The sequence below is a fragment of the Saccostrea cucullata genome, unplaced genomic scaffold, assembly GCF_032062105.1.
Source record: "Saccostrea cucullata isolate Sc308-1 unplaced genomic scaffold, CSIRO_AGI_Scuc_v1 ctg1293, whole genome shotgun sequence".
In the NCBI taxonomy this organism is placed as follows: domain Eukaryota; kingdom Metazoa; phylum Mollusca; class Bivalvia; order Ostreida; family Ostreidae; genus Saccostrea; species Saccostrea cuccullata.
This window is the reverse complement of record NW_026925048.1, coordinates 87,393-104,302: the sequence shown is the minus strand read 5'-3', so window position 1 is coordinate 104,302 and position 16,910 is coordinate 87,393.

The following is a 16,910-nucleotide window of genomic DNA, read 5'->3' as shown; positions in this document are numbered from 1 at the left end:
TCTTGCTTTGAATTTTTCTTTTATCTTCTCAACATGGAAATATGCACAAGTTACATGTATGTTCATGAAGTTATGCTTTAGTTTCATATATAGTGAGTTCAAAGAATGCAAAAGACTTAAGACTATGGTATGTCCTTTTCCATGCATAAAATAACATAACAAGGTCAGTTTGGGTTAAAGAAAAAATAACTTAAAAGTTGTACTGAAAGCACCCAAAATAAGTCTCGGATCAAAAAGTGAAATATTAGGTCACATAGGCATTATGTAACAAAGAATCTGTGAAAGTCTCATTTAATTAAATTTCATTTAGTGGCTCAGGAGGAGTTGCAGATAAGAGATGGGTTCTCCTAAAGCATAACAGACAGACGGACGGATGGACACCATGATCACTATATACCCTTCCACTTTTCAAGCAGGGGTTATAAAAATGTATGTATACATGTACCTTTAGGACTTTTTGAGAAGGCTTTTTTTTGTTCTTTCCAAAACAGATCCATTAGACTGTTGCCTGGCGTTTTTGACTCTAAAGATGCAAAAAGTCCTTCACCTACATCATCTGCCACCACTGCAGTGTCATCCTGTTTTAAAGACTTTAAGACTTTTTGTAATTTTTTGTTCCCCTCCCTTGCAGCTTTTACTTCTTCGATAAGATTACTTTGTGACAGTAAGGCCAAGGGAGTATTGGGATGCAATTGTCTACTATCACATGTTTGTCTCTCTTTAAGATCCTTAAGCAAGTTTTTGCAATTATCACAGAGGCCGAGCTTTGTTGCGCCTGAGCAGCTATGAGCCCGTAAAATGGCAGTGGTAATTGGCTTACCGTCTCTAATGGTGGTTGAAACAAACCTATACCCTTCTGAGCTCCTCAGCTTCTCCTCAGGAAATTCAGAAAGACCAGGGCATTTTACAAGGTCATCGACTTTTTTAAGATAAGATGCCAATGACACTTTCTCCATCGAACTGGCCAAGCCTCGAACACATACCTCTGATAAATAAAAGGAATTTAAATAGAGAAATATGTTATTATAAAATACATGACATTGTGTGTTTATAGAAAACTTTTATTTAGTTCATTGGACATGCTCTAGGGCACAGTCAATAATCTAGTAAAACCAAGAAGCATAATTTATCTTATGCTTAACCATTTATAATAGAATATTACTGATAGAAAGATTATTTATTGATAGACAGAAAGCACCTGCTTTGTGTCTATTGATCATGTTTTAGCCTTTCAATGTTCATCATGAACCTTCCAAGTCAATACTACAGCTTTACTTTGACAGATAAATTATGTGAGAATGAAATATATGTAGGTTATCTGTTGATGGTCCAGCATTAGTCTGACAAGTAGAAAAGTAAATTAGAACTTTTATAGTAACCAGAAGTCTCTGTCGAGACTGAAGCTCTACTGGTTTGTACTCATTATATAGCAAAGGATGAGACTTAAGCAGTTGGGAATTGAAACTTTACAACAGCAATAAATAGGATAATGATCCTTAAGTCTCGTTATGTTCTTAGTGTAGTCTACTTGCATGCCACATTATATTATAATCAGACTAAAACTGTATTTGGAGTAGCATTTTGAGAGTATATAACAGAAATTTCTATTTTTAGCAACTGTGGCAACACCGTTCATTGAAGTAAAAAACCAATATACAGAATTATGTACCTTATTGTAGTCTACTTGTGTGCCAAGTTATATTGAAATCACACCAAAACTGTAGGAGGTGTAGCATTTTAAAAGAATTTCACAGAAATTTCTATTTTTAGTAACCACAGCAACACCATTCATCGAAATCAAAAACCGATATACAGAATTATGTACTTTAGTGTCACTAGTCTAGTTGTGTGCCAAGTTATATTGAAATCAGACCAAAACTGTAGGAGGAGTAGCATTTTGAAAGAATTTCAACGAAATTTCTTTTTTTAGAACCACGTCAACATCGTTCATTGAAATCAAAAACCGATATACAGATTTATGAAGCTTAGTGTAGTCTACTTGTGTGCCAAGTACTATCGAAATCACACCAAAACTGTAGGAGGAGTAGCATTTTGAAAGAATTTCACAGAAATTTCTATTTTTAGTAACCACGTAAACACCATTCATTGAATTCAAAAACCGATATATAGAATTATGTATCTTAGTGTAGTCTACTTTTGTGCCAAGTTATATTGAAATCAGACCAACACTTCAGGAGAAGTACCATTTTGAAAAATTTCACAAAAAATTCTACTTTTAGTAACCACGTCAACACCGTTCATCGAAATCAAAAACCGATACACAGAATTATGTATCTTAGTGTAGTCTACTTGTGTGCCAAGTTATAATGAAATCAGACCAACACTTCAGGAGAAGTACCATTTTGAAAAATTTCACAAAAAATTCTATTTTTAGTAACCACGTCAACACCGTTCATCGAAATCAAAAACCGATACACAGAATTATGTATCTTAGTGTAGTCTACTTGTGTGCCAAGTTATAATGAAATCAGACCAAAACTGTAGGAGGAGTAGCATTTTGAAAGAATTTTACAGAAATTTCTATTTTTAGTAACCACGGCAACACCGTTCATCGAAATCAAAAACCGATACATAGAATTATGTATCTTAGTGTAGTCTACTTGTGTGCCAAGTTATATTGAAATCAGACCAAAACTGTAGGAGGAGTAGCATTTTGAAAGAATTTTACAGAAATTTCTATTTTAAGTAACCATGGCAACACCGTTCATCGAAATCAAAAACCGATACACAGAATTATGTATCTTAGTGTAGTCTACTTGTGTGCCAAGTTATACTGAAATCAGACCAAAACTGTAGGAGGAGTAGCATTTTGAAAGAATTTTACAGATATTTCTATTTTTATTAACCACGGCAACACCGTTCATCGAAATCAAAAACCGATATACAGAATTATGTATCTTAGTGTAGTCTACTTGTGTGCCAAGTTATATTGAAATCAGACCAAAACTGTAGGAGGAGTAGCATTTTGAAAGAATTTTACAGAAATTTCTATTTTTAGTAACCACGGCAACACCGTTCTTCGAAACCAAAAACTGATACACAGAATTATGTATCTTAGTGTAGTCTACTTGTGTGCCAAGTTATATTGAAATCAGACCAAAACTGTAGGAGGAGTAGCATTTTGAAAAATTGTTTACAGACGGACAGACAGACAGACGGACGGACGACGGACGAATTACTATCGCATAAGCTCTTCTGGTCTCTGACCAGTAGAGCTAAAAATCAAAGTTTTTCATTTAACATAAATTTTCTACACTGAGAATATGATTATATGTCAAGTCAAAAGGCTTAGGGAAAATGTAGAGTAATCATTAATTGGCATTTTGAGAAATTTGAAAATTCCTCAAGTATAAAAAGAAAAATTGTATGACCAATACCTTTATCAACTTACTGATATTGATGTTCCAGCATCTTTTGCCACGTGAATACTAGTGAACCTGCACTCTGACGTAAATTAAATCATCCAAAATAATATAGTTTGAAACTGCAAACTGAGAATTTAAAAAAAACAGTTTGACAGTCAAATACTATTTTGAGAATGATTTAAAAATTGCTTCTGTTGATGATCCAGCATCACCCTGACCAGCAGAAATGTAAAAAAAGAAAAAAAAAGAAAAAACAAAACAAGAGGCCCATGGGCCAATGTGCTCACCTAAGTAATCTCGGCTGTAACTCTTCTTGAGAAAAAAAATTCACTTCAATATTAATTTTCTCTTTTCACGAAAAGTAAATTAGAACTTAAATAGCAATCAGTTTTTCATTTAACATAAATTCTCTACAATGAGAATATGATTATATGACAAGTCAAAAGGCCCCCGGGAAGATGCAGAGTAATCATTAATTGGCATTTTGAGAAATTTGAAAATTCCACAAGTATAAAAAGAAAAAAAATGTATGACCAATACCTTTATCAACTTACTGATATTGATGTTACAGCATCTTTTGCCATGTGAATACTAGTGAACCTGCACTCTGATGTAAATTAAATCATCCAAAATAATATAGTTTGAAACTGCAAACTGAGAATTTTTAAAAACAGTTTGACAGTCAAATACTATTTTGACAATGATTTAAAAATTATTTCTGTTGATGATCCAGCATCACCCTGACCAGCAGAAATGAAAAAAAGAAAGAAAAAACAAAACAAGAGGCCCATGGGCCAATGTGCTCACCCAAGTAATCTCGGCTGTAACTGTTCTTGAGAAAAAAATTTAACATCAATATTATTTTCTCTTTTCACATTTTTATCTCAATTCATGCCCCACCCACCCCCTTCTAGCTTCAAGGAATCAGCTAGGTTTAAATTAAATCATTCTTAAATTAATCTTGGGTTGCCAAGATATCATTAGGAATAACATTGCTTGAAAGTGAAGTTTTCTTCATACACGCACTAGGAAAAATTGATCCTGCTTTTATACCCTGCATAACCCCAGGGTCAATAACTTAAAACTGACTATACTTTACCTCGGAATGTTCACTCAATATCAAATTATCTCATTTACTGAATAATCTTATTAATTAGCATGACTCTACTACTATATATATATACTGAAGATCAGAAAATGGACAAATTGTGAGTCAAAATCGAGAATACAAATGAAAACATTATTTTCAGTAACACATACCTCCAAAAAACACGCTGACTGAAAAGTCATCACTGATGACCACTCTTTTGCAAATCTGTCCCACTGAATGGTCATATTGTCCAAGGACAAGAAGTGACTGATTGTATTTTAACACAATCCAGTCTTCACATTTCTTAGCATCACTACAAACTTCTTCCAAATTGTAGTATATGACTCTCTCTGGTACAACTGGTAATTGACGCTGAGTCTAAATTTCAAGAAAATATCTATGATCATACAAATGCACATTTAACTTACTGAAATTATTCTTTGAAGAACATTCATAAGAAACTAGCCAGTAAAACCTGTTTCATTAAAACATGTGCGTGTAATAGAATTCAGTTGAAACAAGCAAGCAAACAATTTATCAAGCTATATACCTTTATCGGGGTATTGTGCTGGACCTGCAAGAGTTGTGTGATTTGTTCATAATAACATTGCAGGTAAAGTCTAATAAGTCCAGGTTGATATCCCTTCCTTTCATATCGTTACACCGATTCGCCACCTGTGATAAGATAGAAAAGACTGTCAACACTGTGTTCTTTCATATTTCAAAAATTGGAGAAGAAATATTTATAGATAATTTCAGTATTAACTACTCTCAGATAAGTTTAACATAGTATACAAACAAATGTACCGTGAAACAACAAACATCTTTCTTCGAAATGTGTAGAGCAAATATGCATAGTATCTGCATTGAAAGACGCATCAGCCCTATTTACAGAGGCTATTAGCCTAGATCTCCATAAGTCCGAGTGGGGGTCTGTTGCTTTTGGGAAGCTGAAATAGCTAACCACTTCATTCGCACCCCTAGTTCTTCCCTGGTAATTGAAACAACCTACTATACAACAATGTTTCCCCACCATTGTACATTGCAAACCGGAAGTTTTCTATGCATCCCGGTGATGGCGCTGCGATCGCAATAAGATCTCTCCAATAGAAATATAGGGATGACGTCACCAGTCGGCAGTCCCTTCGATTTATGTCTTCGATTTATGTCTATGAATATACGTAATTCTATATATTGGTTTTTGATTTCGATGAACGGTGTTGCCATGGTAACTAAAAATAGAAATTTCTATTAAAAAATCTCAAGATGCTACTCCTCCTGCAGTTTAAGTCTGATTATAATATAATGTGGCATGCAAGTAGACTATACTAAGAACATAAAGAGACTTAATCAAGGATCATTATTCTTTTTATTGCTGTGGTAAAGTTTCAATTCCCAACTTCTTAAGAACTTTTCTCTTCCTTTGCTATAAGTACAAACCAGTAGAGCTTCAGTCTCGACAGAGACTTCTGGTTTTTAGCTCTACTGGTCAGAGACCAGAAGAGCTTATGCGATAGTAATGCGTCCGTCGTCCGTCTGTCTGTCTGTCTGTAAACAATTTTTCAAAATGCTACTCCTCCTACAGTTTTGGTCTGATTTCAATATAACTTGGCACACAAGTAGACTACACTAAGATACATAATTTTGTGTATCGGTTTTTTATTCCGATGAACGGTGTTGCCGTGGTTACTAAAAAATAGACATTTCTTAGAAATTCTTTCAAAATGCTACTCCTCCTACAGTTTTAGTCTGATTTCAATATAACTTGGCACACAAGTAGACTACACTAAGATACATAATTCTGTGTATCGGTTTTTGATTTCGATGAACGGTGTTGCCCTGGTTACTAAAAATAGAAATTTCTGTGAAATTCTTTCAAAATGCTACTCCTCCTACAGTTTTAGTCTGATTTCAATATAACTTGGCACACAAGTAGACTACACTAAGATACACAATTCTCTGTATCCGTTTTTGATTTCGACGAACGGTGTTGCCGTGGTTACTAAAAATAGACATTTCTGTGAAATTCTTTCAAAATGCTACTCCTTCTACAGTTTTAGTCTGATTTCAATATAACTTGGCACACAAGTAGACTACAATAAGATACATAATTCTGTGTATCGGTTTTTGATTTCGATGAACGGTGTTGCCGTGGTTACTAAAAATAGAAATTTCTGTGAAATTCTTTCAAAATGCTACTCCTTCTACAGTTTTAGTCTGATTTCAATATAACTTGGCACACAAGTAGACTACACTCAGATACATAATTCTGTGTACCGGTTTTTAATTTCGATGAAGGGTGTTGCCGTGGTTACTAAAAATAGACATTTCTGTGAAATTCTTTCAAAATGCTACTCCTTCTACAGTTTTAGTCTGATTTCAATATAACTTGGCACACAAGTAGACTACAATAAGATACATAATTCTATATATCAGTTTTTGATTTCGATGAACGGTGTTGCCGTGGTTACTAAAAATAGAAATTTCTGTGAAATTCTTTGAAAATGCTACTCCTTCTACAGTTTTAGTCTGATTTCAATATAACTTGGCACACAAGTAGACTACACTAAGATACGTAATTCTGTATATCGGTTTTTGATTTCGATGAACGGTGTTGCAGTTGTTACTAAAAATAGAAATTTCTATGAAATTCTTTCAAAATGCTACTCCTACAGTTTAGGTCTGATTTCAATATAACTTGACATACAAGTAGACTATACTAAGATACATAATTCTGTGTAATGGTTTTTGATTTCGATGAACGGTGTTGCCGTGGTTACTAAAAATAGACATTTCTGTGAAATTCTTTCAAAATGCTACTCCTTCTACAGTTTTAGTCTGATTTCAATATAACTTGACACACAAGTAGACTACACTAAGATACACAATTCTTTATATTGGTTTTTGATTTCGATGAACGGTGTTGCCGTGGTTACTAAAAATAGAAATTTCTGTGGAATTCTTTGAAAATGCTACTCCTTCTACAGTTTTAGTCTGATTTCAATATAACTTGGCACACAAGTAGACTACAATAAGATACATAATTCTGTGTATCGGTTTTTGATTTTGATGAACGGTGTTGCCGTGGTTACTAAAAATAGAAATTTCGGTGAAATTCTTTCAAAATGCTACTCCAAATACAATTTTAGTCTGATTATAATATAAATGTGGCATGCAAGTAGACTGCACTAAGAACATAAAGAGACTTAATCAAGGATCATTATTCTATTTATTGCTGTTGAAAAGTTTCAATTTCCAACTGCTTAAGTACTTTTCTCTTCCTTTGCTATAAGTACAAACCAGTAGAGCTTCAGTCTCGACAGAGACTTCTGGTTCTATTTATTGCTGTTTTAAAGTTTCAAGTCCCAACTGCTACTTTTCTCTTTCTTTGTTTTAAGTATAAACCAGTAGAGCTACAGTCTCGACAGAGACTTCTGGTTAAAGGACGTCTTCGACGAGGCACTGCAGGACCACCAATATCAAAATCTGTGGCTCTTTTTTTGGCATCTTCATAAAATGAGAGAAAAGCTTCGTTTGACTCCAGAATTTTTTTCCGTGCATTCTCTGACCTGCAGCAGAGAGAGTTTTGTCTGTAAGGCTTTGCGAAGGATATCGCTATGACGGAGCAACTGTTCACCTAGCAGACAACCTAAGAAGCCAAATTTGTTCATTTACGTCATAACGCCTCTGATTCTGCATCTCATGTCTGATACTTTTACATAGTCCAATAATACCTTGTAGTTGAGTATAACACTCTGGAGAGCATCAGCTCGAAATGTCCATCGTGTTGGACACAACAGTCGTATTCCAGGTGAGGAAGTCTCTAAATTCTTGGACTCTTTCAATTTTCTAAAAATTGCTTCTCTTCTTGGCGAGTCTTTGATTGTTGTTATTTCACGCGTTACGTCAAGGGCATCTCGCATAATTGTAGATGATTTAACAGCATCAGAACACGCGAAGTTTAGAGCATGACCATAAAAGTGCGAATAACGAGCTCTGCTCTCTTCCTCTAAAATTTGTTTTGCAACTCCACTCTTTGACCCCGCCATTGAGACAGCCATATCATAACATTGACCCAATAATTTATTATAAGGAATATTGACCGTGGTCAAAGTGTCGGTAATTGCAGGTACGATTTTATGTCGTCGACTTCATAAAAACCAAAACACTTTCTTGTGGCACAAAATGGTCATCGATGTATCGGAGGCAAATAACGAGCTGTTCTCTATTAGAAATGTCAGTAGTCTCATCGGTCATTATGGTTAGAAATTTGACATACTGTAAATCTCTCATAATATTTCTGTATAATAGAACTTGATTAGGCATTACTTTAAGTGCATCGTTTTGATCTTGTACTGAAACATACTTGTCTGTTTTTCTCTTAACCCATGCCTGCAGAATGTATATTTTATAATGAACCATAAAAACGATATTGTTAAGTACAATAAAAGTATTAAATTATTGAGTTTGACATTTAATTCTGTTTAAAGGATCAACCTGAGAATACCGCCTCTGGTTGGCGACATTTTATGTAAAACTTGGATCCTCCCATTGAGGCTCCACCCTACACCGGAGTTCATGATTTGAACATACTTGAATCTACACTATATGAGGATACTTCAATATAAATATGACCAATCAGGACTTCCATGACAATCTTAGAAAGAAGACTTTAAGGAATTTTTCTATCAATTTCTATGTGAAACTTTTATCGTCCATTGTGGCCCCACCTTACCTCCGGTGGTCATGATTTGAACAAAGAACTCGACCCACAAAGTGCCTCATATGGCCTAGCAAATATGAAAAATTTTAAGAGGGCTATAAAATCAATATTTCTGGTGAATCTTACCTTCGACCATTGATACAGTTTACATGTGCATCATTTCTGTCAATACCGGATGTTTGGGATATCAAATTAAAATCTAAACCTAACAATGGTTCGAAGTTTTCCGGGAAAATGCCGAAAATAGGACAGTTAATCGTGATTTACACATAGAGCACATTCGTTACGGCAAAATATTAAACCAGAAAAATAACAATTACTATGCGAGAGATATTTTCCAATGAAAATATTTACCCGTAACGTGTGCGCCCCTATTGAAAAAAGAAGAAATCATTGTCTGTGAAAGAGCTATGACTACAAACCATCATACATTTCCATGTGTTTTACATAAATTTAATGCATCGAACAAGGGGGTATTATATTGATAAGAGTAAAAGAACAACACATTTCTATCCCACATGTTTCAGACGATAATTAATAGTGGGAAAAAAATTTTGAAATCAAATTCGAAAAAAAAAATTTATACTATGTACACATAAATGTGACGTTACTGATTATAATACGTCATTTGTGACGTCATAAAAGATAAAAAGTGAGGTTTCACTTTTTTATTAAAAAAAAAAATTCTAATGCTTTTATGGACGTATTGGGTAGCTTGCTGTCATTAATAAAATGCCCTTTTAAAAAAAGAAGAATAAATGAGTAAAATTCTTGAAAAAAAAAATCATTAAAAAAAATCAAACATTTGGGTTTTCTGTAAACTGGATCCTAAATAGAACTCATGTGAGGATGCGTATAACACACAATATGTTTTTTGACGAATCCCATTATCGAACTGTATATGAATTTGTACAAAACGCGCAGTTACTGTATCATCCTTTTCAAACGAAAGATACTTGTCCGGCTTCTTATTTAAAAAAAAAGTATAAGTATAGGCCTATTTGATATATCTTTTATTTACGTCGAAAGTATAAATCTTGATACACTCACTGTTGTTTATGCGACATACTTTGAATATGTTTCCAGAATCAAATTACATTATAATTTATTTTAATTTTAATACATTTTTCTATGTCACTATAGTAATTACTAGAAACATCGCTTTCCCCCTAAAGACGGTGCTTGGAGTCAAGAAATAAAAATAAGCTAAAAAAAGTTATACACTTTGATAATTAAGAAAGAACACAAATTGAAGCATGTATGTGTGTGTGTGGGGGGGGGGGTCTTAGAAGAGTCTTTCATCCTGTCTTTCTTTATTTCTTCATTCATTTTTTGCAGTATGGTCGAGACACTTCAGTAAAAAAAAATATTCCGAGTCAATATTATGGAACTATAATTTTTTCAAAGTGGTGTGGTGTAGGGGAGTCATGTCCACTTGTTGTATTATCAATTAAAATAAAATGTTTAAAGTACCCTTTCCAAAAATCAAACTTAAATTCATTGACAAGGAAAAGGCTTTAAATCGATTAACCCAATCGGAGGGGGGGGGGGGGGAGTGTTAACTTTACATGTGAATATATTAGCGATTGCAATCGATTGCAGATTTGCTGATCGGTTAACTGCAAAACATTCTGACCTACACGTATTAACCATGCAGTTAGTCGCATCAAGATATACATATCAATTGACATTTTCTTTTCATAAACACAAAAAGGCTAAAAGGAGGTTAGAAGTTACATTCTGTTTATTATTTTGATCGGGGTATTTAATGTACATAAGAGTATATTCTATTTCAATTTCAGTAGACAAGAAAAAATTAAAGAAAACCATGAATCTTGCTTGAGAAATCAGAAAGGGATAATTTTCCAATGTAATTCTTAAAGAAGTTAATTCTGCGTTAATACCATACTCGGAACTAGTCTATGTCTGAACTTTCAATTTATTTACAATTTACAGCGTTCTTTATAATATTAACATAACTTAATAGATAACTGCAAAATATAGACATCCTTTAATTAAAAGTGCTTATAATTAGCGGTGGCGATGTTTTTAGTATCGTTAAAAAAAACCCACAGAACTATCTGGGTAACGGCTTGTTGTTATATAAACAGTAAATAACACTTTACCAATTACACTGCGATCTCTATCTGGAGAGCTATAACTACCTCAAAATATGGTGTAAAACCCTAAATAAAAATCAATGCAGCACTTTCCTTTTTAAAAAAAAAAAAGCAGAAGGGATTTTAAGGAAACTGCATTCAAATTTACATATATTTTAATTTTTCCGACTAATTAATTAGTATGGATTTTCTAACAGGTTAGCATCATTCCGACCGATTAACCGGTTACAAATTGTCATCCGTAGTATATATACACTATTCTTCTTACCAAATGCAGAGGACCTGTGTATCCTTTGGGTGCGCTGGTATGGTATTTTTTACTTTGCTTTTATTCCACTAAAATTACGAGTTATATTTGAAACGGCTCACTATAAATTCGCTAAGACACAATGGAATCTGTAAACACAGCGATTGCATTGATATAGCTTTCAGTTTGAGCAAAATCCTGTTTATTCATGCCAAACAAGTTAATATGATCTTCTTCATATAGGAATTCAATAATTCTTAAAATTTACTCGTGTATTTTTATTTCATTTTTGTTTGTTTGTTTTTTTTTTTGTTTTACGAACTAATAGATATCGAAAAAAGAAAAACGGTTATGAAAAGCTTAAAGTCTACACTATCGATGATAAAAATCATGTTAATTTTGGGGATGAGGCCATATTTTATGGTTCGTGGATTAAACTCTTTGAATCTGTACTATCTAAGGTTGCTTCCATATGAATATAACCAATCATGGTTGGTCATATCGTCATATAAAACGATGCCACTGAGATTTCAATAGTCTGCATTTTGAAAATCTTACATCATTATAATGACGTTAAAAATATATACACTTATTTTCCTTTTTTTTATTTATGAAAATTCTAATATACATTTTGTAAATTTAAAATTTAATACAAAAACAACTTTCCAACACATTTCCAACATAAAATAACGAAGGCTCTATCTACATGTACATATAAAGAAGAATAATCCTTCCCTTAATTATAAGGTAAGTATTTTAAAAAAATCATGTTATGTTTTCCTCCAACATGTAGATCCTGTTAGTTTCCTCTAGTCTTGAGAATGGTCTTACTCGCGCATGGCGAACTTGGATTTTCTCCCTGTAGATCGATGCCTGTTTTCTACACTGCCGTTTTCATTTTAATCAGAATAGTGTACAGTCTTCCAGCAATGCGAATATTTGATATCCTATATCATTGTATGATATTATTCCTCTGTACTTTATGAAATATTTGCATCCGACAAAATAGGATGTAGATGTCCTCGATTTATAGATAATTTTAATGATATAATGATTTTGTCGAGACTAGCGCAAATCAATCTCGTAAGTTTGGATGTCTGAGAACTTATTCCGAGAGAATTTAGAAAAAGTTTAAAGTTGTAACCAAATTGGTGAAGGTAAGCTCAACAGTTGAGATTGTACTCAGCATAGCATGCCAAGCCTATGTCTAATTTTATTGTGATCCAATAAAGTTAAGTCGATATATTAACTGTAAATTTAAATGTGGTCCGGTGGTCAAAAGGTAATTTTAAGTATGCATATAATAAAAAGCTAAGGCTAATCACTGTAACCTTCATCTTATTTTACCAGATGTGATCAGGGAAATAAATATTATTTTGTTTTACCTAAAATATATTTCGTAATTCGTTATCTATAAATAAATTAAACAATTAATGCGCAACTTTTTTGTGACCTTTTTGAACTACTTGGCTTAAAAATTTTGGGTTTTAAAAATGTAAACACTAAGGCAATAAAATATTGTCCTGGTTCAAACTTTTAATGACTATGGTGCTGTTCGGTTAGAGAGCCTTGTAGTTTGAAAGAAAAAGCTGGGACAAGTGATGTAGTCCACTCCCCTCTAAAATCGAAAAAAAAACAACTATTTCTGTTCGGAACAAGATGTGTTTGTGAAACACTAATGTTCCCGTATGGCAACATAGCGAAGATTAAACTTTTCTTAAATGCAAACTCACTGGAAATACAATTCTGAATCATGAAAGTAGGTCAAGGTTAAAGTTTTTTTAAGTACGGAATTCTCAAAGGTCAAGGTCAAAAGATCAAGGTAATTGACATCCAATGAAAGGCCTTTCCACAAAAAAATACACATGTGAAGTATGGAAGCCCTAGCCCTAACCCTTCAAAAATATAGCCAGGGTATAAAATTTTAAAATGGTCAAACTCCATGATCAAGGTCAAAGGGTCAAAGGTCTTGCTAAGAAATGAAAGGTCTTGTCACAAAGATTAAATATGTAAAGTATGAAAGCACCAGTCCTAACCCTTTAAAATTTATGGCCAAGGTTTGCTTTATAAAAGTAGGTCAGAGTCCAAGGTCAAGGTCAAAGGGTCAAAGTTTTTGGTACCCAATGAAGCGTCTTTTCCCGAGAGTTTATATCTGAAGTATGATAGCTCTAGCTCTTACCGTTCAAAAGTTATGGCAAAGGTTAAAGTTTTTTTCATAAGTACGGAAATCTCCAAGGTCAAAGTCAAAAGTTCAAGATTGTTGGTATCAAGTGAAAGGTCTTTTCACAAAAAAAATACATATGTGAAGCATAAATGTCCTGGTTTCTACTGTTCAACAGATATGACCAAAGTAAAAATTTGGAATTTTTGTGTAAAAGTGGGTCAAATTCCCAGGTCAATGTCAAATTTGGTGGTATCCAAAGAAAGGTCTTGTCACAAGAAATACACATGTGAAATATGAAAGTTATAGCTCGACTAAATCAAAAGTTATGGGCAATGTTAAAGTTTTTGCGGACAAACAGAGAGACAGACAGACAGACGGACGGACGGACACGACAAAAACTATATACCCCGAAACTCCGATTACGGGGGCATAAAAACACAAACCAAAAGGGAAAACACTCTTTAAGCATCATTCTAGAATTCTCATTATCATTCGAGAATTTCTCGCAGTTTTACTAGTTTATCGACAACAAAAAAAAGGGGGGCATCATTTTAAAAAAAGAGAGATTTGTTTCAGTCAATTTTGATTTATGCAATATCAATGGATGAAACTTTAGCAGATATTTCAAAATCATTATTAGTTTCGCTCTATTAAAATACTGTAATGAAAACATACAGTGTAAGCAATAGAAAATGCTAGATTTTTATGACGCCCTGTCCGTCCTCGGAAGAAAGAAAAGATTAAAAAGTTATATAAACAAAGAAAAAATAGGAAACTTTAACACCACAACTGAACAACTTAAGGGCATACAAGTGTTCGAAACGTAGTTTTGAGCTTTAATTTCTTATTCTCTATAAAAAATAAAAATTCTTATTATTATACCATTTTGCAATTTTATGATGGCTAATAATAATGATAATAGAAATAATGTACACCTTCTCCAAATAAAATTAATGGGAAATATCAGCTAAAAACTACTCCAATATGTATGTAAATTTTACTTTAAACAAGATGTGTGTGTGAAACACTATGCGCCCGTCGGCAACGAAGTTCGAAAAAGCTATCTTTAGCATATAGGTCACGGTCAAGGTCACAAGGTCATTGACTTTGATGTCATTTGAAAGAACTTTATTAGTGGAGTAGGCATACCAAATATGAAGTCCCTATCTCCTATGGTTCAAAAGTTGTGGCAAAAAATCTATTTTTAGCATATAGGTCATAGTCAAGGTCACAAGGTCATTGACTTTGATGTCATTTGAGAGAACTTCATTAGTGTAGTATGCATACCAAATATGAAGTCTCTATCTCTTACGGTTCGTAAGTTATGGTGAAGGTTAAAGTTGACATCAGACAAACAGATAAACAGACAGGACAAAAACAATATACGCCCTGGATCTATCGATCCGGGCGCATAAAAATACAAGACCTTTCTCCATCTTACATATGATCAAACCTTCTACAGTAGCGGATTCTGATTTGTTTTGTATAAGAATAATGGTTAATGTGATTTTACGCCCATTCTCAGCAATAAGGTGCAATTAATGTCGTTCCCTTGTTACTCGATATTTAATAATATAAGAATGTTTTTCAGCACGAGCAAGTAAACATAGGTTATGGTCCGTAAACATCCACAAAAATGAGCAAAATCGGGAAAAGTCTTCCGAGATAAATACGTCTCTGAATTTATGAAAACAATACATACGTTACTGTCGCCAAATCCGTATTTCAAAAATAAAACATAATTGAAAAACTCAAATCTAATAAACGTGTATTTTTATGCACAGAAATTTACTGCACACCATATGAGAGGAAAAAATAATTATAAAAGTAAAACATAAATCACATGTAAATGGCAAATATTTTGCAGCATGTCGTTGTCGCCCAGTTGTTTGATACCTACGTAACGCCATCATATAACTGAGCTTGTGAATTATGTTTATGCAAATATATTTTCATTTTCAAGAAAATCAAACAGTAGACACCTTGTACTATCTTGTAAAATTTATCTGATATTTACTTTCCTTGAAATATTTTCAAACGACTTATATGCATTATAAAACTTCGTCGGTTGTATTTTCGCAAATACATACGTTATACATCTTTCTAAAAGTATATAAATGTGTTAGGCCCTATTAATGGTGCTTATATGTTTAGGAAATGGTTCATATTTTTTATTGCATACACATTTTTAAATCATTCTCAACATTTGAAAAATGTACAGTGTATTAATTTACCAGAATTTACATACGTTACCAATACTTACGTTACTGAAAGAATATTACGCATATTCTTGTATCACGTGTTTTCCACATGATGTACCTCATTACTTGATGTTTAAAGTAAGAAAATCATGGTTGTAAATACAGATATGCAATAAATATCAATGTAGTACATGCATATCAGTAAATCTTAAAGAGCTTCGAAATTTTCGGATACCTACATAACATTCGGTAACGTTGGTATTAACTGAGCCTTAATTTTTCATTTCTTTTCTTTAATTAAAAAAATTAAGGTTTTTATAATGGCAGGAGTTATGTTGACAGTAAGTCTACCATTTCAAATTATAGTTAATCTCGTAAACTTTATTTTCTATATACCTAATACTCTTTTTAATCACTACAAAATCTTTGATCTATTCAGTACTTCTTTGTTTATAAATTTCCCCTAGTTTATTTCAATAGATGGCCAAATTTGTTGATAATGGTACAAACACAATTCGATAGTTCTATACCTTAAGAAATAAACACAAAAATTGCAAGATTTTAAACTTTAACCCAACAAATCATATTAAAACTTTTGTCATAGCTAGTAACGTATGTAACGATTTTACGTTACGACAATAACGTAATATTTTATCATTTGTTTTCATATTCTGATTCAGTTATAGTCTGGATTTTCAAAATAGTATGTAAACTTATCCATATGAAGTATTCAAACAGTGTAATCTAATTACGGTTGATAGTTTCCAAATTACCTTATTAGATAATACTTACGTTACTTTAGACGTACACAATTCTGAGACCGTATATTATTCTTTAAAAATATTATAATTATGATTGTTTTTAAATTTATTGATTTTTCCATCGTCCACTTATTTCAATTTGATACAGGTCATGTTTTTCATGAAGGCAATTAGAAGTAATAAGTAACGTAACATACTACATTATTCAGTAATTATTA